General features: G+C 41.9%; 1 protein-coding gene across 3 annotated transcripts in view; it reads right to left on the minus strand.

Moving 5' to 3' along the window:
• The window catches only part of ECRG4 (ECRG4 augurin precursor), a 33,844-nt gene extending 10,323 nt beyond the window's left edge, over positions 1–23,521 (minus strand). The window contains exon 1 of one of the 3 annotated variants that reach the window (XM_084618025.1): positions 23,159–23,278. The gene's annotated coding sequence lies outside the window, so the exon portion shown is untranslated. Of the gene's footprint in view, positions 1–11,883; positions 11,928–23,158; positions 23,279–23,304 lie in introns of those variants that run through there. The other 2 variants (XM_084618024.1, XM_084618023.1) reach the window with 2 other exon arrangements.
• Positions 23,522–24,079: the final 558 nt, after the last annotated feature.

A 24,079-nucleotide genomic window follows, 5' to 3' on the forward strand; every position in this document is an offset into this window, starting at 1 on the left:
CCACCACACAGGGCAGAGGGGCAATGGCCCTGCACCCCATAGAAACAGCCATATCGCTTCACCCCACACATTGCACCCAGGGGCCAAAGAAGCTTTGGAGTCATACAGAGCCCCGCAGGGGACAGTCCCCTACACATTGTGTACGTGCAGCAGCAATGAGCACCTCAAAACCAGCTGTGGCCTATCATAAGGATTAATAATTGCCATTGGTAATGCACAAGAAAGAAACCCTTCTATGCTCAGGGGGCACATTAGCTAGGGAGCTAAACGTCTAGCTCAGCAGCTAATACTTGTGGTTGTGCCCAGGCTGTCACGGGTGTGTAAGAAAAAGCCAAAAATGATTTACGCACTTTAAAATTGGCTCATAACACCCAGCGAAGAGTCCACTGGGTGACATTCAGACCCAAATGAGCTCTCAGCCACGCTTGTAGCAGTTTCCCTCGCGTCATGTGACTCAACAGACATTCCAGGCTTCAGAGTGGCACACACAGAACGGCGACAATCCTGGAATCTAATGATAGCGCTGGGTTCTCTAGCTGTGGCATCTAAACATTGTGATTTAATTATTTCTATAGACCTTTGAGCCTTGCTATAGACATTTCTAGTTAAGTGCAAATTAATTCAACACAGCCTCCCACATAGCAGTGGTAGATTTGTTTAAATAACCAAGCTTATAAAAAGGCTGCATACCAGGTGCTAGGACGCTTCAAAACAGGCTAAAAGATAGCAGACTTGAGCCGTTAACAATTACCTGTATGAATAAAGTTACTCAGTGAGGAGTCCCATTGAAAACTATTTCCTTCGATTACAAACTCCTCAGAACAGGGACTTTGTCACCCTATATGTATGCAAAAAGAACAGGAGTACTTGGGGCACCTCAGAGACTAACAAATGTATTAAAGCATAAGCTTTTGTGGGCTACAGCTCACTTCATCGGATGCATAGAATGGAACAAATAGTAAGACGATATACATATATACCTACAGAGAAGGTGGAAGTTGCCATACAAACTGTGAGAGCCTAATTAGTTAAGATGAGCTATTATCAGCAGGAGAAAAAAACTTTTGTAGTGATAATGAAGATGGCCCATTTAGACAGCTGACAAGAAGGTGTGAGGATACGTAACTTAGGGAAATAGATTCAATAGACTCACACCTTCTTGTCAACTGTCTAAATAGGCCATCTTGATTATTACTACAAATCCTGCTCTTTTTGTGGATACAGATTAACATGGCTGCTACTCTGAAACCTGTCATTTTATATATATGCAAAGTGTCATGCACTCCATTCGTATTATGCAGTAATAATGCATTTAAATTTGAAATCTTAATTCCAAAGCAGAGGGATGTAAGCAATTTGAAACATGTACTACTACTACCTGCTGCTCCAAATCTCACCAGGTATTTCTTTACAATCATTATAATGTAAAACAGGCATGTCAGTCTGCACAATAATGCCAGAACGCTAACTTTATGGAAAAATGACTAGATAAAGATGTCTGGAAGAAAATACTCAAGTCTGAGTAGGAAATTCCAATGTATAATATACAGAATCTAAAACAAGGTGAAGAAATGTTGTTATAATCAAATGACACATTCAATTTATATTAGAATCGTATCTGAAATCAAACAAAAATGAATTTAGCTATGTTAATATCAAAAGAAATATTTGGTTCATCAGTATGCTGTGCACTACCCTTTTTTAAAGAGAGTTCATAACCAGAGATTTTCTCAGTATAACAGCATTTAATATGCATTTGGTTGTCAAGTTTTCAAGGCTCTGATCAAAACCTACTTAATTATTCAATAAGGGAATTCTTTCTGTATGCAACAGTCTCTCTTCTGTACTGTACTTAGCAGCTGTTATGTGTTAGTTTGCTCCTTTGTGATTTTGTATCATCTTTTCCATTTACAACCAGTCAACACTGGATGTACAATTGTGGCTTTGGTATTTGGGCATATTTTCTGGACACATTGTAGCCTGTTTTTTTTTTATTTTCACAAATATAACTCACTATTGTGTGTCAGCAATTCATACAGAATTAGAAATCTTGTTATATGAGATATAATAAAAAATAGACGCTGGTAACTCTGTCATTTTTTTACAGGTAAAGACAGATTCTCCTTTGGTGTAAAATCAGATGCAACCAAACGGTTTTACACCAGCTGATCTATAGCTTTATTATTTTAAAGGGAAATTGTGGAAAAGACAAAAGTTGCCATACCGTAAAACCATAAAAAGTTGCCATACCATAAAAAAAAAAAGTTTGGCATGGAATGCCCTCTGGAGCCTAAGTAATTGACTTGATGCCGCTTGATTACTGAAGAAAAAAAAATGATATTAGTCGATGGACCAAACTAATTCCTGGGGTAACTCCATTGATTTCAATAGACTACCGGGAATTAATTTCTCCAATTATGGACCTGACCCAAAGCTCACTGAAATCACTGGATTTTGGATCAGGGCCTGTGTTTATCTAAATCCACCCTCTGTGCAGGTCCTGGTGACATAGCACCTGTAGCTGGTGAAAGCTTGAGAATGGTATTGGGTCTGAGCTAAAGTCTATTGAAGCCAATGCACAGATTGTCCCAATGGAAAGTTTTTCAATTGACTTCACTGGCGTTTGGATGAGACCCATTGCTCATAGAGGCATGTTGGAAGGCAACGAATAGCTCAGGCTATGACTCTGTCATGGAGGTCACAGAGTCCATGATTTTACAAGACCTCCGTGATGGCTTGAAAATTCCAATAAGTCAGTCCTGGGTGGTGGGGCTCAGGCTTCCGTGTCTACACTGAAGGGCTCCAGCAGCACAGCTTCAGGGGCTCCGGCTCTGGCTTCAGCCCCGTCCAGTGGGGCTCTGGCTTCAATAAATCCAGGAGATACTTTTTATTGCCCTCATCCTAGTCCATGCCTTTTAATAAAAATATCTGTGCCAAAATCGTAGCCTTACTAATAGATAATAACGTTGCCTGTCCATTCCCCACCACACTCTGAAATGGCATGTGAACCACGGTATACTGTACAAGCTATAGACCAAACACTCTAGTACTTCAATATGGGGTTTCAATCTCCGTTTTAAATGTTCTTTTTTATATTTTAAGTTTGCATTGTTATTGTAGCTGTTGACCAATGAAGCCTGTACAAGCATTTGTATTATGCAAAGTCCTGTCTTAAGACCTGAAAGGGTTTCTAGGGACAGGGAGTGCAACTCTGTTACCCCTGTATTAGAAATTTCCCTTAAACAAGTGAATTTCATTGGTCTCCATGTTTCACTGTATTTTGAGGGTTTGTACGCACATCCCAGTGTCACACGTGCCAGCACTCATATCACAGTGTGTATCAGCAAATACCCATACTTAGAATCAATGGGTTCATTCACCAATTTAATGTCCACATGTCTTTTCTTAAACCCATTCAATTTTAATTCAAATGAATAGTTGCAAGGTATGGCTAAGAATATACAGACAAATGATGCATATAGATATGCAGAAAGTACATGAAGTTATGAAGACAAATTATGTAAGAATGGAAGTAACTCAAATATTAACAGTCATTGTTATATTGATAAAGGGAAGTCAGGGCATTATTTGTTTCAATAAAAAATTTGTAAACAAGCAGCAGGCAGACAGGCACACAAAGAGCTTGGTATGATGTTTGGTGTTGCTATGCCATATTTCCCTGGAAAGCCAGGGGAATACAAGCACAAATGGTTCACCTGTGTACTAAATATATTACAGTAGTTCAAGAAGCGGTATGGATCAAATGCTATCTTGTTTAACTCAGATAATATACTGACTCAAGTTCAAGGTTATTGTGCAAAATCATTGCTCTTCAGGTGGAAAAAATGACTGACACTAGAATAGGATGCTCAGGGTTAGATTGAGCGCAATATTTTTCACTTTTTCAGGGGACAGACATTTTTAATATAAATCTAAAAAAGTAATTGAAAACATATTGCTGCATGCTCTTTCAGAAACAATGGTGAAAGGAGATGAGCAATATCCTTCTCTTAGCGATTGTTTACTCTCTTCTTTCCATGCCAATCTGGTTTTTTAAGGGTCTGACATATTGTCACTCGCCCTGTCGTGTGTCAATTGCAGCAGGAGGTAATTTTTCGGCCGAGTTGATAGCCACTGCATCATCAGGACTTCACTGTGCGCTAGCATTTGTGTAAATATTCAAATGAGTACCCTTCTTTATTGACACCTCCATGGCAAAGATATCCCTCAGTGTTCTCGTTTCTAGTTCACACAACATTTGAAAGCAGGCACGGTGAATACTATTTGACACTGCAGTGTTTCCCAGCATTCTCTTTGTTGGCAGCAACAGCAATAGCCATTGGCAGAGACGATGTTAGTGTATGTCTTAGCCTAGAGGCAGTGGCTTTCATGTGCCTACATATAATACGATGGTGAGTGGTACTGGAGGAATACTGAGACAGCCAGTCAGAAGCCAGGTTTCTACTGTAGCTCACAGATACAAGGAGTTGCTGAGAGTCTCTTGGATTTCTGGTTTGGCCAATAGCTAGTTGGTTAATGGGTTTTTTTAACTGATATCTCCTGACAAGCTAACAGAACAGTAACTAAACTGTTATGCTGATGGCTGCCATGAGGTGAGTCTCTGATCCAAAGAAAATTGTAGACATAGGTCAAGTCAACTGATGTGCAAGTTCTCTTTCAGCCACAATGGAAAGTGCAGTTCAGCCCTTTTCTGCAGTAGAGAAAGCTTGGAGGGACTTTCCAAGGCAAATGGCAGATCAGAGCTGGAACACTTGGGCTGAGGGGTTTTCCTGATTGCAAACACAGGCACTGCATTTGATGCAGCCTGTGGCTTAAAGCCAGGAAAAATCCACCAGAAAGTCCCGAGAAGCAGTTGTGTCTGTGAGGGGGCAGAGACAGCGGCAAGTGCTGAGGGGGCAGATCTGGGGATTCCCGAGCAAGGAAACTGTCTGCTGCTGCTTTGTAAATAAACAAGATTACACCAAGAAGATATATGACTTGGATCATTAATTTCTCATCCTAGTGGAAACAACTCTGTAAGGCACCAAATATTTGCTATCTCCTTGGGCCAAAGGGGCAGTGCTATTTTAGCTGCATAACATACATGAGAAACACTTCACCAACCACCTAAAATTATTACCTATGTTCTGACTTCAGTGGACATGCCTGTTTAGGTGAATGGGACTAAATATCTGAATATCTGTCCCTAGCAGCCTTGAGAAGGTGTTTAGGCACCTAAAGATACAAAGAAGCACCTAGGGGGATCTTCCAAAGTACCTGGGTGCCTGAAGACAGTTAGAAGCAGGGGCATTTTTGAAAATCCCACTAGGTGTCTCTATATCTTTAGGTTTCAGAGTAGCAGCCGTGTTAGTCTGTATCCGCTAAAAGAAAAGGAGGACTTGTGGCACCTTAGAGACCAACACATTTATTTGAGCATAAGCTTTCGTGAGCTATAGCTACAGCTCACGAAAGCTTATGTTCAAATAAATTTGTTAGTCCCTAACGTGCCACAAGTCCTCCTTTTCTATATCTTTCGGCACCTACATACCTTTACAGATCTGGCCCTTAGTCTAAATGCACTGTTGGGTGTGTGTGTGTGTGTGTGTGTGTATATAGATACACACACACACACACACACGCACTTCCAGCAGTCTGTTTGTAATTTTATATATAATAGGTTCAAAAAGAATGCTGAATGCTACAGGAATGCAGCTGCCTTTGGGGTGGAACACTACAGCTATTAAACAGAGAATTATATTTGTTACATGCAGCTAAAATTGCAGAGATAATTTCAGTATTGCCAACCCCAAAGCACTCAAAAATCATAAGTCAGAACCTAAAAAATCATAATATTTGGCATAATAATGAGATTTTTTAAAAAATTTGGATTATTTTATTTGCCTTCTTGTTTTGGAGCCTTTAGAAGTCACGATTTCATGCTTTTCTCCACAACTATGAGGGCTGGAAACTTACATTTTTTTTTAAAAAAATGTAAGCTGAGAGTCTCATACAATCACATGACTCCAGAAGCTAGGGGTTTAAGAAAAGCACCAAATATCATAAGATTTAAGATAAAAATCACAATATTTGGCAACAATAATTTAGTAGACAAATTGGAATTTGGCCAGAATTCCAGGGGATAACAGTTTTCTTCTTGTAAAAAACCACCAGGGGATTTTAATGACCTCATTTGATCAGGAACTTGGCAGCACAGCCAAGTGCCCTAATACCATGCAATCATTATTTTCTGCTAATAAGGATTTTTATATAACATCCCAACTATATTGCCCCCAGAGCTAGTCTTAGGTTAAATGCCCTTGGCATTCCAAATTGCTTTCTGCAGTTAGTTCCAAGCAACTGCAGGAGTCATGTTTTTCTCCCAAACAAAAGCAGCAAGAACATTTCAGTGATCAGTCAATTACTTCCAAAACATCTTGACTTTTATACTATTTGCCTCTCTGCTGCTACAGATATTTTCCTTATACAAATGGGATCAAAACAAATCCCAGATCCAAACAATTCAGCCTTGGGGAAAGTCTGTTTCTGTATAAACTGTGCATCGCAGCCTTGTCGCTTATCACTAACCATGGGGTTTGTTGACATTATTCCACAGTTCAGTTCACAACAGGCAGGATCGACAGCATTTCTTCTGCAATGTCCCATTTTGTAGTATATTATTTTTCTGTCCATAGTCATCACGCAACACTGGGGGCTGTCAACTTTCTAAGCAATTTTCTTAGTGATTATACAGTGATTAGGATGGCTTTCTCTGCTTTGCCACTGCTGATGATTTTTGAAACTTCTTTTGTCTGAGCTTGTCAGCTACACACTGATGCTTATTCACTTATTTGTCCTCCTACGTTTGTTCTGGTAACTCTGGTAACTGTGTTGTCCTACTTATGAAAGGAACTGTCTTGCCATCATATTAAGCACAGTGGAAAGCATATTAGTGCAGCAACATTATCTGGCCACAACTGCTTCCTTTCATTAGCTAACACACCATAAGAGGACACACATACATTTAACCTCTGAGCATTGCTCCTCCTCCTCCACTACATCAAGTGTATTTTAACATAAACCTTGAGCAAATATAGCAGGTTCATGAGTCAGATTTAACAGGGGAGGAGATGGGGTTGAGGAGAATGCAGCAGCTTTTGAATATGCCTTTTCACTCATTCATTGCTCTCTCTTAGCCCTGGTTTACTCTAGGACTTTAGGTCGAATTTAGCAGCGTTAAATCGATGTAAACCTGCACCCGTCCACACAATGAAGCCCTTTATTTCGACTTAAAGGGCTCTTAAAATCAATTTCCTTACTCCACCCCTGACAAGTGGATTAGCGCTTAAATCGACCTTGCTGGCTCGAATTTGGGGTACTGTGGACATAATTCGATGGTATTGGCCTCCGGGAGCTATCCCAGAGTGCTCCATTGTAACCGCTCTGGACAGCACTCTCAACTCAGATGCACTGGCCAGGTAGACAGGAAAAGAACCGCGAACTTTTGAATCTCATTTCCTGTTTGGCCAGCGTGGCAAGCTGCAGGTGACCATGCACAGCTCATCAGCACAGGTGACCATGATGGAGTCCCAGAATCGCAAAAGAGCTCCAGCATGGACCGAACGGGAGGTACGGGATCTGATCGCTGTTTGGGGAGAGGAATCCGTGCTATCAGAACTCCGTTCCAGTTTTCGAAATGCCAAAACCTTTGTCAAAATCTCCCAGGGCATGAAGGACAGAGGCCATAACAGGGACCCGAAGCAGTGCCGCGTGAAACTGAAGGAGCTGAGGCAAGCCTACCAGAAAACCAGGGAGGCGAACGGCCGCTCCGGGTCAGAGCCCCAAACATGGAGGGCAGCCTTATTGCGTCCTTCATGGTAGGACACTTTACCACTCCAGGTCAGTAACACGTACTCGGGAATCATTGTAGAACAAAGCATTGCAGTGTATGTTTGCTGGCATTCAAACAACATCCGTTCTTTATCTCTCTGTTTTATCCTCAGGAGAGTGAGATATAATTCATGGTCACCTGGTTGAAATAGAGTGCTTTTCTTCAGGGGATACTCAGAGGAGCCCATTCCTGCTGGGCTGTTTGCCTGTGGTTAAACAGAAATGTTCCCCGCTGTTAGCCACAGGGAGGGGGGAAGGTTGAGGGGGTAGTCACGCAGTGCGGGGAGGCAAAATGCGACCTTGTAACGAAAGCACATGTGCTCTGTATGTAATGTTAACAGCAAGATTTACCCTGAAAGAGTGTAGCCACTGTTTTATAAAATGTGTCTTTTTAAATACTGCTGTCCCTTTTTTTTCTCCACCAGCTGCATGTGTTTCAATGATCACAGGATCTTCTCCTTCCCAGAGGCTACTGAAGCTTAGAAAGAAAAAAAAACGCACTCGCGATGAAATGTTCTCCGAGCTCATGCTGTCCTCCCACACTGACGAATGCGTGGAGGCAAATAATGTCAGAGTGCAGGAAAGCACAAAATGACCGGGAGGAGAGGTGGCGGGCTGAAGAGAGTAAGTGGCGGGCTGAAGACAGGGCTGAAGCTCAAATGTGGCGGCAGCGTGATGAGAGGAGGCAGGATTCAATGCTGAGGCTGCTGGAGGACCAAACCAGTATGCTCCAGTGTATGGTTGAGCTGCAGCAAAGGCAGCTGGAGCACAGACTGCCACTGCTGCCCCTCTGTAACCAACCGCCCTCCTCCCCAAGTTCCATAGCCTCCACACCCAGACGCCCAAGAACGCGGTGGGGGGTTACTCGGCGGCTTGGTGCTCCGGTGCCAAGATAGGGATATGGGTTCCGTCTATGGCCCCACCACAGTTAGGGAATCCCATTGCAGCAAAGCCATCCACTATGACCTGCACATTTCCCAGGGTCACTACCCTTGATATCAGCAGATCTTTGATTGCGTGGGCTACTTGCATCACAGCAGCCCCCACAGTAGATTTGCCCACTCCAAATTGATTCCCAACTGACCGGTAGCTGTCTGGCATTGCAAGCTTCCACAGGGCTATCGCCACTCGCTTCTCAACTGTGAGGGCTGCTCTCATCTTGGTATTCATGCGCCTCAGGGCAGGGGAAAGCAAGTCACAAAGTTCCATGAAAGTGCCCTTACACATGCGAAAGTTTCTCAGCCACTGGGAATCGTCCCAGACCTGCAACACTATGCAGTCCCACCAGTCTGTGCTTGTTTCCCAAGCCCAGAGTCGGCGTTCCACAGCATGAACCTGCCCCATTAGCACCATGATGCATGCATTGGCAGGGCCCATGCTTTCAGAGAAATCTGTGTCCATGTCCTGATCATTCACGTGACCGCGCTGACGTCGCCTCCTCGCCCGGTATCGCTTTGCCAGGTTCTGGTGCTGCATATACTGCTGGATAATGCGTGTGGTGTTTAATGTGCTCCTAATTGCCAAAGTGAGCTGAGTGGCCTCCATGCTTGCCTTGGCATGGCGTCCGCACAGAAAAAAGGCGCGGAACGATTGTCTGCCGTTGCTCTGACGGAGGGAGGGGTGACTGATGACATGGCTTACAGGGTTGGCTTCAGGGAGCTAAAATCAACAAAGGGGGTGTCTTTACATCAAGGAGTATTTCAGGCAGGACTTCACGGAGGGTTCCAATAAGAAATGGTGCAGCTAAGTTATCGTTCTTGTTGGAACAAGGAGGTTAGCCTGGCCTCTGATTGATACATGGCTAGATTTACCTCGCTGCACCTTCTCTGTGAGTGACTGCAGTGTGACCTAGAGGAATGAGTCCCCTAGACAGGGGAGGGGGGGAAGCAAATGAGTACAAAACAAATCTGGTCTATTTCTTGTTTTGATCCACTCCATCTATCTTTTACATCTTTGGCTGGCAGCAGACGGTGCAGAAGGACTGCATGCCATCCACATCTCATGGCTGCTCGGCAGAAGATGGTACAGTACGACTGCTAGCAATCCTCATCTCTTGCCTGCCTGGTAGAAGATGGTACAGTACGACTGCTAGCAATCCATATCGCCTGCCTGCTCACCATAAGACGGTTCAATAGGACTGACTGCAGGACTAAAGAGAATGACCTGGTCAAGTCACTCTCAGTTAAGTCCCTGCGCCCATGTCTGTCCAGGCACTCCCAGCCGACGTGGCCAGGAGCACCTCGGACATGACGAGGATGGCTACCAGTCGTACTGTACCGTCTGCTGCCACAAGGCAAGGGGTTGCTGCTACTGTTTAGCAAAGCCGTACCACGTCTGCCAGCACCCAGGAGACATATGGTGACGGTTACCTGAGCGGGCTCCATGCTTGCCGTGGTATGGCGTCTGCACAGGTAACTCAGGAAAAAAGACGCAAAATGATTGTCTGCCCTTGCTTTCACGGAGGGAGGGAGGGAACGGGGGCCTGACGATATGTACCCAGAACCACCCACGACAATGTTTTAGCCCCATCAGGCATTGGGATCTCAACCCAGAATTCCAATGGGCAGCGGAGACTGCGGGAACTGTGGGATAGCTACCCACAGTGCAACACTCCAGAAGTCGACTCTAGCCTCGGTACTGTGGAAGCGCTCCGCCGAGTTAATGCACTTAGAGCATTTTCTGTGGGGACACACACACTCGAATATATAAAACCGATTTCTAAAAAAACGACTTCTATAAATTCGACCTTATTCCGTAGTGTAGACATACCCTCAGGCATGTTCTATTCAGGCTGCTTCCACACAATTTTCTAATGACCGCTTTCAGAGTAGCAGCCGTGTTAGTCTGTATCCGCAAAAAGAACAGGAGTACTTGTGGCACCCCAGAGACTAAGAAATTTATTTGAGCATAAGCTTTCGTGGGCTACAGCCCACTTCAGCGGATGCATTCGGAGGAAAATACAGTGGGGAGATTTATATACACAGAGAACATGAAACAATGGGTGTTACCATACACACTGTAATGAGAGTGATCAGGTAAGGTGAGCTATTATCAGCAGGAGAGGAAAAAAACCTCTCTTGTAGTGATAATCAAGATGAGCCATTTCCAGCAGTTGACAAGAATGTATGAGGAACAGTGTGTGTGTGTGTGTGGGGGGAATAAACATGGGGAAATAGTTTTACTTTGTGTAATGACCCATCCACTCCCAGTCTTTATTCAAGCCTAATTTAATGGTGTCCAGTTTGCCAATTAATTCCAGTTCAGCAGTCTCTCGTTGGAATCTGTTTCTCAAGTTTTTTTGTTGCAGAATTGCAACTTTTAGGTCTGTAATTGCGTGACCAGAGAGATTGAAGGGTTCACTGACTGGTTTTTGAATGTTATAATTCTTGACATCTGATTTGTGTCCATTTATTCTTTTACGTAGAGACTGTCCAGTTTGACCAATGTACATGGCAGATGGGCATTGCTGGCACATGATGGCATATATCACATTGGTAGATGTACAGGTGAACGAGCCTCTGATAGTGTGGCTGATGTGATTAGGCCCTATGAGAACACTTCAATCTCTCTGTTCACTCTGTTCACCTTACCTGATCACTCTCCTTACAGTGTGTATGGTAACACCCATTGTTTCATGTTCTCTGTGTATATAAAATCTCCCCACTGTATTTTCCACTGCATGCATCCGATGAAGTGAGCTGTAGCTCATGGAAGCTTATGCTCAGATAAATTTGTTAGTCTCTAAGGTGCCACAAGTACTCCTTTACAATTTTCTAAGTCCTCCTTTCTCAGCTATTTTTGTCTCCCACTTCAACACTTCCCACCCTTTATATCTATTTTACACAGACCACACACCCCTCCCCCACATTAAAAGAACATCATTAAGGTTTCAAAGTCTAGCACTCAAAAGTTAGGAAATGCCAGAATTAATTTGACCCTCCCCTGTATATGCATTATGATACAGTCTTTAATTACATGAGCAGATACTATTCTTACCCCAGGACCTCTGCCTCATTCAGTGCATAGGGTGGATGGTGCACAATAATGAGCAGCTATTTAATGTTTTGTTTTCTCCTGGTTCAGTGTGTGGCTCCATGGTTTATTTATAGTTCAGACCTCACTTTGAAGATGTAATTATTAACTTCTTCCTGGGCTTTTCTACATGGGTCATTACAATTGTATCTGAGTGCTTCATAAACAGTTATTTTATCTGTACAACACTCCTGGGGTTTGAGGGGTGATACTGGTCCCATTCTATAGATGGGACACTGAAGCACAGCAAGATTAAGGTCAAAAGTATGCGCTAATTTTGGGTGAATAATTTAAGATGCCTAGACCTGATTTTTCAGAGTCCTTTCAGTGTTAACACTTTATATGTTCACAGCACATTTCTCACTGACTTCAGTTGCCATTGGGAGTGCTCCGCACATGGACAAATTGGACTCCAAGGTCTCAGGTCAGGTACCAAGAAATTGAGGAACACAAAATTAGGATCACCTGTGAAATGTCTGGCTTGAATGACTTGCCCAGCAATTCCATAAAAGTTCTGTGGTACAGAAGTGCCCAGTCCCATCACAGCCTGCAGCAGCCCAGAGCTGCAATTGTAGGGAAAGTCTGCTCAGCCCTGGACTGAAGCATGCTCAGTGTGGATGGATTCTTTGAAGATTTTACCTACAAAGCTCTATCAAGTTTCTAGTGCAAACTGTGATTTTTCAAAGGATTATAACTTGGCTAAATTTAGGCAAATTTTCACAGGGATGGCTAAAGACACACCCCTGAGATGAAGACCGCCCACCCCATCAGACATATTTCCAGTCCCTGTTCCAGAGTATGGGGGCACTACAGCTGACCAAGAAAATGTTGCCAGAATTTTTAACATGGGCCAAATAACATATTTTCCCCAAGACTCATTCTCAGAAATGGCTGAATTGTTTTGGCTGAAATTTCCCATCAAATTCAGCCTGAGACATACACCCAGCATGAAAAATTTCAGCCTAAAGGGTTAAAGTTTGGCAAAATTGTAAGTAACTGAAAACAGGAGTTTATAGAGGGCAGGGCTGGACAACCTACATAATACATGATGCTACCAGCCCCAGCTCCGGTGCTCAGATTCTGACTGTAAAAACATAACACGTGTCTTTCTGACATTATCCCATCTGAACTTGTACTTCTCTTGAATTGCTTCAATGCCATATTTATTGGGCCTGTTTTAAATCGATAAATTCTAGTCTCGTAACTGCCCTCCCTAAATCTCTCTGTTAGAAGTCTGTGCCTTTCTTGCTTTGATGTTAGACTGTAGTCTATGTTTCTGATTTACAGTATATTTTGTTTCCAGAAGACTGCACTTTTTGTAGTTTTTCCTCTTTACTGCTGCCATGTAAAAGATCATGACATCTTTAAATCTTGCGGCATGAAATCCCACTGCACCAGGTTATGCTTGGATCCCAGCAAGTTCAATGTAGTGTTTACTAACCTGGCTGTACAGTACTGTATAGCTGCATAGTATGGAACCGTGAAAGTTGGAACCTGCCTTGTTAATTCTGGCATACATTTTTGTGAATACATCACTTAAAACATAAAAGAGTAGTACCATGGAGTGCCACGTGTTCCCAAAGTTAAATCTCAGTGGGACAATGACATATTTCTATAAAACCTGCAAAATATTACACTACAGAAATGTAACACAAACAAACACAGGTTCAGCTGTCAGCTCTTCGCTGCTGTTTGACAAGATTCTCTGGGGAATTGCGGGGTGGGGACCGTAACCAGTAGGTGAAGCTGATCAAAACTCAGAATTTTCAGTTTGTGGGAAATGTTGACGTGTTGAAGCTTCTTTTCATTCTGATCTGGGATCAAAACAAAATATTTTTGAAATTTTCCACAAACCAAAATATCTGAAAATTGTTGGTGGTGGGGGGGAATGGAAGGAGGGATTTCAAATTTTTGTTTTAGTTTTCAGAAATTTCATTCCAAAATATCTAGGAGCATAAAAATTGTGTGAAGGTGTCAAAATGCTTCATTACCACACACCCACCCACACATACAAGACACTCTGATCTAGAAAACATCAGTAATTAGAAGCTGCCCTTAATGATTTTAAAAATAAAACAGAAAGAGACTATTTCAATTATTATACTAGGTCATCTTGTGACACGGCAGTAGTAGCAGTGCATGCTATGCATCTCCACGTCATAAAATGTAACAAAAATTAAATCTGAAACAAGATCTCAAAATGCCAAAACAAAATTTCCTCAACAAAAATGTTCCAAAATGAAAAGTTTTCATTTCAGTTTTCCCCCATGTGATTTACTGTAGAAATTGACATGGTATTCTAAAATGTTTTGATGAAAATGGCATTTTCTGTTGGGGAAAAAAGGGTTCCACTAAAGTTTTCCAGCCAGCTCTATTCCCTGATTCTGTAGGCTGGCCCAGTGCTGACATACTTGCATGAGTACGCCGGGCTCCTCCAGAAAGGGAATTCTCTGCTGGGCATTTGCAGGCTAGTTTTGAACTGTGTACAGAAACGGACCCATAATATTTTTTCTTGTTTACTGAATAATCTAAAAGCACCAGCAACATATTGTTTTTTCAAAATGCCCAGATTAAACGTTAGTCATGCTTCACATTCGCAGTAAAACTCTCCTTTATAATAATCATTTTTTTACTCATTCCCATTTTTAGTTTTTGCTACTAGTCACGACAAATAAAGAGGACCCTGCAGTTGTACAACTGAAGGAAAGACCATGAAAAGGGTAGGGAATCTTCAAGCTGAAAATCATCGTTCTCCCATTTAGTTTTTCAATTAAATAATTTGTCTGGATGTGTTTTATCTGCGAAGCGCTAGTTTGAAATGTAGTTAGCCAGATCATAGGGTCCTAATTCTGCAAGGTGCTGATCACCTCTTGATAATCTGAGTTCCTGCAGCTCCCACTAAAGTCAATAGGATGTGTAGGAGGCTGCATGATCTAGTCGCTAGAGCACTGAACTAGGACTCACGAGACCTGCATTCTGTTCCTGGCTCTGCCACTGGCCAGTTGTAACCTTCAGTAAGTCATTTCACCTCTGTTTCCTCTCCTACATTTTGTTTGTCTTGTCTACTTACACTGGTAGCTCTTTGGGGCACAGACTATCTTTCACTTTATGGGTGTCATTTGGGACCCTTAGGTTCTATTCTTTCCTGGGTATCTGGCTGGGAATCTTGCCCAATGCTCAGGGTTTAGCTGATCGCCATATTTGGGGTTGGGAAGGAATTTTCCTCCAGGGCCTCTTCCAATCTGCCCTGGAGGCTTTTCGCCTTCCTCTGTAGCATGGGGCACGTGTCACTTGCTGGAGGATTCTCTGCTCCTTGAAGTCTTTAAACCATGATTTGAGGACTTCAATAGCTCAGACATAGGTGAGAGGTTTATCGCAGGAGTGGGTGGGTGAGATTCTGTGGCCTGCATTGTGCAGGAGGTCTGACTAGATGATCATAATGGTCCCTTCTGACCTTAGTGTCTATGAAAGGCTAGAAGGCTAAAGTTCTCTGGTCTCATGCAGATGCAGGATGGATAGCGGCAGCACAAGCGTCCTCATCCCATTCTGCCAATGTGACTCAAGCCTCCCGAGAGGTGCCACCTTTATGGGGTGAGAGTATAGGGCAATAGCCATGGGGGTCTTGCATTATTTGGCCTCTGGGACATGCGGGGTGGCAGGGTCCCAGAGCATGGGCTCCAACCTAAGCCCAGAAGTCTACACAACCCCACAGCCCAAGCCCGAGTTGGCTGGCACAGGCCAGCCATGGGTTTCTCTTTGCTATGTAGACACAAACTCCGTTCAGTTCCCAGAGGGTATCAACTCATTTTATATAAGCAATCATAATAATTTATAGTTACTACCCACTTGGGCTGAATTTGAACTAACAGATGAAAGGATCCAAAGTCTATTACCGTAACTCCCTGTTTTCTTTTTTGTTTTGGTTATGCAAACTAGTGCTCATTTCTTCATCTTCCAGGCCTGGTGATCTTGATTTGCATAACATTTAGTTTTCCTGCTATATCATATCTTCTTACTGCACTCCTTCCATTAGCGATCAGTGTCCTCAGTTCTTGTTATATTCCAACAATACCTATAGCCCCTATAACCTCCCCAAATAAAAATCCTGTCATTCCACTAGTCTGTGTTGTCACAAGAGTCCATCATGAAAGACACTGCCACATAATACATTACTGCTAAAGATGCAATAGCTTTAAGTCTAATATGGAATAGCTGAGTCTTACTGAGGGTTGGGGTAATTGTTTGGAAAATGATACCTTGGTTGCATTGATCTCTTTGTTTTCCATTTGTGTCCTGACTATTGTTCAGCTATATGGAAGCCAGTGAACACATAGATAAGCTCTGTGGGGAGTTACTGTAACTTATAAAAATAGCATAAGCGTGGTAATAATTGCATGATAGAACAGGAGCGGCCCCCAAAGTGACATAAGATTATTTTTGTTCAAGTAATAAGAGGGTTTGGAACCTATTCTCAAAGATGATCACTTAAAAATAAATCTTTTCTTGCTGATTACCGCAGATTTTCATGTCAAAGCTGTGACAGCGTGACATGTAATATAATTCGCAGTTGGGAATCACTTGTAAATTGGCGACAAGAAGATAGAATGCTTGAAGCCTATTTTTTGTGAAAGGAAAATTGTGGGAGCACAAAGCACTCATTCTCTTCAAAGCACACCAAGGTTCAGTGGGATTACAATTCCCATAGGGCTACCATGAGCTCTGTTGGTGGGGTTTACATGGTTGTGGTGAAATACTAGCTCCCCTGAAGTCTATAGGAGTTTTGCCATTGATTTCAAGAGAGTCAGGATTTCACGCGGAAATCATTTTATACTGAAATGCGTGCAATCAGTTTGTCCTTCCAAAATAGACGTTGAGTGAAACAACCCAGCAAATTATATTATCAACCTAGTATAACAACAGTCTAGTGGAGCTTTTTCATAGTAACATTCTTGTCTGAGTCTTAATTTATTTTTTGCCTACTGTAAACTTGACTGAGGAGCTTCAAGAATCCTACAGAGAATGAAGAGAGAGAAAAGAAACAAACAGCTATTTTACCAAAAGAGGGTGTTTGAGTTGTAGGGCAGTGGTTCTCAGCCAGGAGTCCGGAGCCCTTTGGGGAGCTGTGAGCAGGTTTCAGTGGGTCCACCAAGCAGGACCAGCGTTAGACTCGCTGAGGCCTAAGGCAGACAATCTAAGCCCTGCCACGCAGGGCTGAAGCCCAGGGCCCTGAGCCCTGCCACCCAGGGCTGAAGCAGAAGCCTGAGCCACTCAGCTTCACGTGGTGCCCTGTAGCGTGGGGCCCTGGGCAACTGCCTAGCTTGCCATTCCACTTGCTATTCCTTAACAGCAGCTCTGGCTTTTATATGCAGAACAACAATTGGTGTGGTATAAGTGGGCCACGGAGTTTTTATAGCATGTTTGGGGGCGGGGGGCAGGCTCAGAAAGAAAAAGGTTGAGAACCCCTAATGTAGTAAAGAAATTGCAGAGAGAAATTTCTGAAAAATCAATATTTTAACAACAGTTTTCAAAAAAAAACCCATATCATAAACAATGCTCAACCACTGCATTTGTGTAAATTGCCATAATAATTTCAGTTCTAATCCAAATGAAAATATGTCTGGGCTTTGGAGGTTCATAAACTGTGGAGGCAGGTTGACCACTTCAGGTGAAAGGAAAGGTTTGTTTCCTATAGTCCATTAAACTACTGTGGTTGTGGTTGCCAAGCCACCCATAAGCCTGTTTTCTCCATGTTTGCAATAGCCTCCACTAGCCACTGCAAGTTGCTCCAGCCCCAGACTGGGATTAATTAACCTGCAGGATAACTGTCCTACTCTAGACTGGTCTTCTGGCTGGCAAAACCAGTAAAAAAGCACACTAATAGCTGATGGGATACTTACTCGGTTATTTGATTAGCTACTGGGAAGTTCTTTTTCCAGTCCTCTTCTCCTTTCATAGTGGGGTTCTTTCATCTCTCAGTAGAACAGGAAATGTTCACAAATTCACCCATGATAGATAGAACTAAAACTCAAATCTGTTTAGGTTAACACAATCATATAAAACTGTTCTATTATTCATAGAGCGGAGCAAATTCTTTTGTAAACAAAATATTAGACAAACGTAGCTCTTCTTTTCCTTCACAGATGATCTGTGAATAGTTTAAGTAATTTAGAGTAATGAATTCCCAAATATTAGTAAACAGTTTATGCAAACATATTTTGCAGCTGGGTGAATAGATTTGTGTTATTGACCACCTAAGTCGCATGGCATTGTTTCTGTTGGATAATTCCCAGTCCACTGAGTTTTCATGGTGGCCACTGAGCACTTCTGGCATGAACACTCACATGACTGCAGATAAGCCTGTGCTTCCACAACACTGTCTCTTTCTGTGCACACTCTAATGAACAACATTTTGTCCATATGCATTTTTGCAGAAAGTTACTAGAAGAAATGGTAAATACCATTGGAGGGCACCTGCGTTTTTATTGAAATGAATGTTCACAGAAATTTTTTGCCATATTAAACCACCTCAGACTGTGAACAATTTAGCCATAAACAATTATAATTATATTGTGGCATTTTTTATTATACTTAATTATTTGTATTGTAATAGTGCCCAGAGGCCCTAATTCCTAATACAAATTCAGACTCTATTTGCTAGGCGATGTACATACACATAGGAAGACCCCACCTCTGTTCTCAAGAGCTTACAGTCTCAGGGTATATGTGTTTGCAGCCTCAGAGCCTAATTTAAGATGAAATGCACGAAGTGAATATGACAAGCATTCGGAGGGAAGGCAAGGGAGAAGGGCAACAGTAAAAACTTTGTGCATTTACACAGACTCACTATGTGCACAATGTGATTGTGCTGAATAACTTCAAAAATACTCTAATTATTTGTATAAAAATAAACTATCAGCTAAAACCAACTTCCCCTCAACCTAGACATCACTGATTAGCCAGTTTCTTGTAGAGGTCACAGCAGAAGTGGATCTTGAGGAGGAATCTGAAAGAGAAAAGGACACTGGCCTTTCCGATTGTTTCAAAGAAGGTCTTCTATACAGAAGAGATACTGTAGAAGAAAGCAGGAGTGGAGGATATACTGGCCGGTAAGGCTAGCATCATGCCAGAACAGAGAGGCCGGGGAACAATGTGAGGACAAGAGTGGGTGAGCCAGGAGTTGAGTAGCTCTTGAAGATGAGGACAAGATACAAACAAGTGACATTTTCCCTAAACCAAGTACAGCTTTGCTGCAGCGGCACCTTTCACCTATTGACGTTGAGAGGTGCACAGAGCCTCACAGCAACTGTTACAGTACTAACTATGGAAACAGACATTTTAAAGAATAAAATGCAGTATATTTTAGGTAGCTGCACTCCCACTGAGACCAAGTCTTGGATTCCGATATTGTGACTAATGAGTGTCATGGAGAGAATCATTAAGAAAGGGATAGATAATAAGACAGAAAATATCATGTTACCATTATAGAAATCCATGGTATGTCCACAACTTGAATACTGCGTGCAGATGTGGTCATCCCATCTCAAAAAAGATATATTGGAATTGGAAAAGGTTCAGAAAAGGGCAACAAAAATTATTAGGTGTCTGGATGGCTGCTGTATGAAGAGAGATTAATAAGACTGGGACTTTTCATCTTGGAAAAGAGACAACTAAGGGGGATATGATAGAGGTCTATAAAAATCATGACTGGTGTGGAGAATGTAAATAAGGAAGTATTATTTACTCCTTCTCATAATACCAGAACTAGGGGTCACCAAATGAAATGAATAGGCAGCAGGTTTAAAACAAACAAAAGGAAGCATTTTTTCACACACTGCACAGTCAACCTGTGGAACTCCTTGCCAGAGGATGCTGTGAAGGCCAAGAGTATAACAGTCTTCAAAAAAAAATTCATGGAGCATAGGTCCATCAATGGCTATTAGCCAGCATGGGCAGTGATGGTGTCCCTAGCCTCTGTTTGGCAGCAACTGGGAATGGGCGACAGGGGATGGATCACTTGATGATTACCTGTTCTGTTCATTCCCTTTGAGGCACCTGGCACTGGCCACTGTTGGAAGACAGGATACTGGGCTAGATGGACCTTTGATCTGACCCAGTATGGCTGTTCTTGTGTTCTTATGTTCTTAATCTGAGGTCCCTTTTTTAATTGCCAGGGGTTCATCCTTGCCAAAATCCAGATTCCTGTGCTAATGCACTATAGACTGTACTTTTACCGTCAACAAGTTTCAATATCTTTCCTTAGCCAGTGCTTTCAAAGACTGCTGACAGACTTAAAATAATCAGTGTAGATACCTGTCCTTTGCATATCATCACTAGGAGATCAGTCAAGAAGGCTACTGTAGCCTTTGTGCTGTCACACCCAGGCTGAAAGTTATGCTGAAGGGTATCAAGGAAATCTGAGGATGTCAAATAATAGAACAGTGGGGACAGGAAATTTAACTAGTTTGAAGATGCAGTTTGAAAAATTTATGAATGGGATTATATGACATGGTTGCCTGCAATAGCAGGGAACTGATTTGATGACCTAGGAGGTCCCTTCCAGTCCTGTGGTCCTAAATTACACCAAAATTGCTTTGCCACAGAATTTGCAAGATGGTAAGTTCAGGTGGATCTTGAACTCTTAAGAGGGGCCATGAAATAGGTGCACTAAAAATAATAAATATCAGATCAAAGTGCAGTTCCCTTCAGATAATTATTCTATATAACATTAGGTTTTGTCAGTCATAAGTCATGTCTAGCACAGTGTGAAAGTACCCCTAGCATTCAGCCTCTATGCAAGAAATCTTCTTAGTATTTTTCAAGGAGAAATGTTTCCCCTTGTACCTCACACTGCTAGATTAGTCATTCCCTTGTTTTGGAAGAAAGAAGCAAATCCATATCTTTTTGGATGGGTCTTTAAATATGTTTGCTAAAAATCTACTTTGCCCAGGAATGATAAGTGGCTGGGGAGAATTCTAATACAAAAGCGTTGCTGAACTGTTAAATGTTTGACTGAAAAGAACACACAGATAAAACTGTATGTTGAGTTGAGTAGCGACTTTTGAAAAATAACTGACCCACATACAAAGCTTTCCTGACAACATTGTCTGGTGCTGCTTTCTCTGGTTTTGACTTTTGCTTTTAATTTGAATTTCAGAATAGAAGTCAGACGGGGCTAAAATACCAGACATTAAAGGAGGCTCTGTGAAATCAATCCTGTAACATTAGTGCATATCCAGTTATTATTGAGTGTAGCACAAAGATCTTCCATTTCGCCAAATAAATTAAAAGTTCAAATAGTCGAAAACTTACTTTGATATCAGTTGCTAAAACTGGCAAGACTATGTAAAATGAAAACAAAACATCCCTCTTTCTGTAGAAAGATAAACATTTGAAATCCATTAGTAAACTTAATACATTTCATGTCAAAAGTTCTCTGAAACCTCGGAAGTGTCTGTAGGAGAATCACTTCTTGACCTGTTACTGCAGTATTGCATTAAAGCTCATTGCTTCTTCATTTTCTACATGGATCTGCTAATGTCCTTCTCTCATGCCAAAGGGCAAATAATGTTTTCTCACCACACATCCCAAACTTAAGAAAAGAGCAAAAGGGAGGATTCTGCATGGTAAGGATTTCCCTAGCACTAAACACCAGATTTTCATAAGAGCTCACCTCACAACAAGGCAACCAAATAGAGGCTTGGTGTGAAATTCCGGTCCCATTTAAGTTAATCTGCATTTTGCCATTGACATCCATGAAGCCAGGATTTCAGCTCGGATTTTCCGAACAGTCTGATGCCTAGCAGCTCCCATGGACACCCTTATGATCAGATTATCCAAAGAGCTCAGTATCCAGTGTGCTCAGAGTCTTCGAAAATCTGGCTGTACATTCATATGTGGCAGCCCGCTCACTGCAGAAGATGAGGACGGCTTTCTTTGCAATATTTCCAAAAATATTGCTCCTTAATGTACTCTCCAATGCAGTGGATCAATACTCTCTGAAAGTCTGCCACTGATATACTGTATAAATACGTGACCTCTTTTAAAGACATTTTAAAGGAAAGTATAATATCAAGTAGGTGTGTGTTTAACAGACCAAGTTCTACACAGAGGTGTAATAAGGACAATTCTTTCCCGTGTCAAAACTTTAATGACACTGTATTAGTGCAGCAAATTATTCACTCTATTTAAATGAGGCCCTTTATACGGTATATGTAGATGTCGGCATGCAACTGATCATTTAATTGATAAAATGAATATTTAACACAGGCTTCTATTTTATCTTTGCATTTAACTACATGCCTCTAAATTTCAAACACAAACTAGAATGCATCAGGCCAACTATTTAAGACCAAGTCTACACTACTGACTTCTGCCAGCATACCTATGTGTCAACGGAGTCTGAAGAAATACAATTTGTGACTGATACAGCTGTGCAAACACAAGCTCCTAGTGTAAATTCAGTTACATCAGCAAAACTGCACTTTTGTTGGTATAATTTATTTTGCTGCGGGGGTGGGGGTGGTTGGAATAAGCTTTTCAAGCAAAAACTCAGTGTTGTCAGTATAAGCCATAAGTACAGACATGCTGAGATACCTGTATCAGCAAAGTACTTCTAACATAGGCATGGCTTAAGTCTTCAACTTTGTCTATACAGGATCCAGGAACAAACATTTAAGGAGCACACTCACTCGCCTTTCCAAACCTGTTAACTAGCTCAAGCTAACTGGCAATCAATTGAGGTAAATAAACATGGTGCAGACAGAGCCGTCAGCTTTCCTTTATGAATCACAGTAACAGCACAGCTATCAAGACAAGTTTTCTTTTATTAAAAATAAAACAAGCCCGGTTCCTTTTCAAACAGTTTAAATTACATTTTCAGTCATTGTGTATAGTAGCATAGAAGACATCCTGTTAGATGTAACATAACAAACCTATAAAAGTGCATTACTTCAACCCCAGTGTGTCCATGTTACAAACTACAATAGGAGAAAACACTCCGCTTCCATATAAATAAAGGATTTTATTGTTCTTTCCTTGACGATTATCTAAAAATGAAGGCTGTATTGAGAAATCAACAATGTTGCTACTGTCCACACCTCTAATATGCTTCAGTGGAATACTCACTGTAGTGCAGCGGTAGTAGTTTTAGACATTTAGACACACACACCAACAAACTAGATTTCTGTGAGCAAAGAAAAATATTTACACTGCAGGAATGCACAGATAATTGAAGACTAACCTGTTTCCCCTACGATACCCGTAGTTGTTGTCAGCACAATCCTAAGTGTTACAGTAACGTTTCCTCCTGGTACTGTCTAAAGAATCCCAATATGATTTTTGACTTTCCTCCCGTTTCTACAGCAAACACATATTTTATCAGTTTACCTTTAAAATAATATGCTTCCTGTCTCCTTCCCAAATGCCTGGCCAGAAGAAATGATCTTTTCTGTCACAGAACAAGTTTCTCTTTATTGAAGCATTTCTTGACTTCTGAAAGTAGGGCAAGAAGTGAGTAGGCGGCAGAGGAAACGGGTTCCAAATGCTGAGACCACCTGACTGGTGGAGAACTAATATATGAAAGGCATGTTTATTCTATTGCTAGTGAATTCCAGCCCCTTTGCTGAAATATTCTACTAAGCATTCTGTGGACCAAGTGTGGCGAATCATATTTCTGCTTAATCAGAAGGAGGCCTGACTGTCTTCAGAAGGATGATTGCAAGCAGATGTACCCCGGTGTGCTCATGTAAAAAGAATTCAATTCTTTTGTGTAGGCTGTATGATGAGCAACAGATTTTAGGGAGTATTTCAATCTTTCTTAATTTCTTGCAGGTGTTAGAAGCAAGTATATTCTGGCTGGGTAGACAAGCTCATTGCATATGTCATATTCCTGTGTGTCTGCGTGATCTGGCCTCATTTACCCTAAGGCACACTCCTACCAGGCTTAGCAGAAGGAGCCGGGGAACAGGGCATGATCTCCAGCAGTGCAAACCTTACATTTACTGTATGCAGTAAGGCATCAAGGAGGGTGCTCAGCACTGAAAAACACTGACATCTAACTACTGACAAAGCCCTTTACCAGCCAGTAATCAAATCAGGGAATTATCTTAATGCTTGATATTAGTAATATCACACTATTTTCTCTGAGAATATACAAGAAACA

Source organism: Lepidochelys olivacea, assembly GCF_965140295.1.
Source record: "Lepidochelys olivacea isolate rLepOli2 genome assembly, chromosome: 1".
Classification (NCBI taxonomy): domain Eukaryota; kingdom Metazoa; phylum Chordata; order Testudines; family Cheloniidae; genus Lepidochelys; species Lepidochelys olivacea.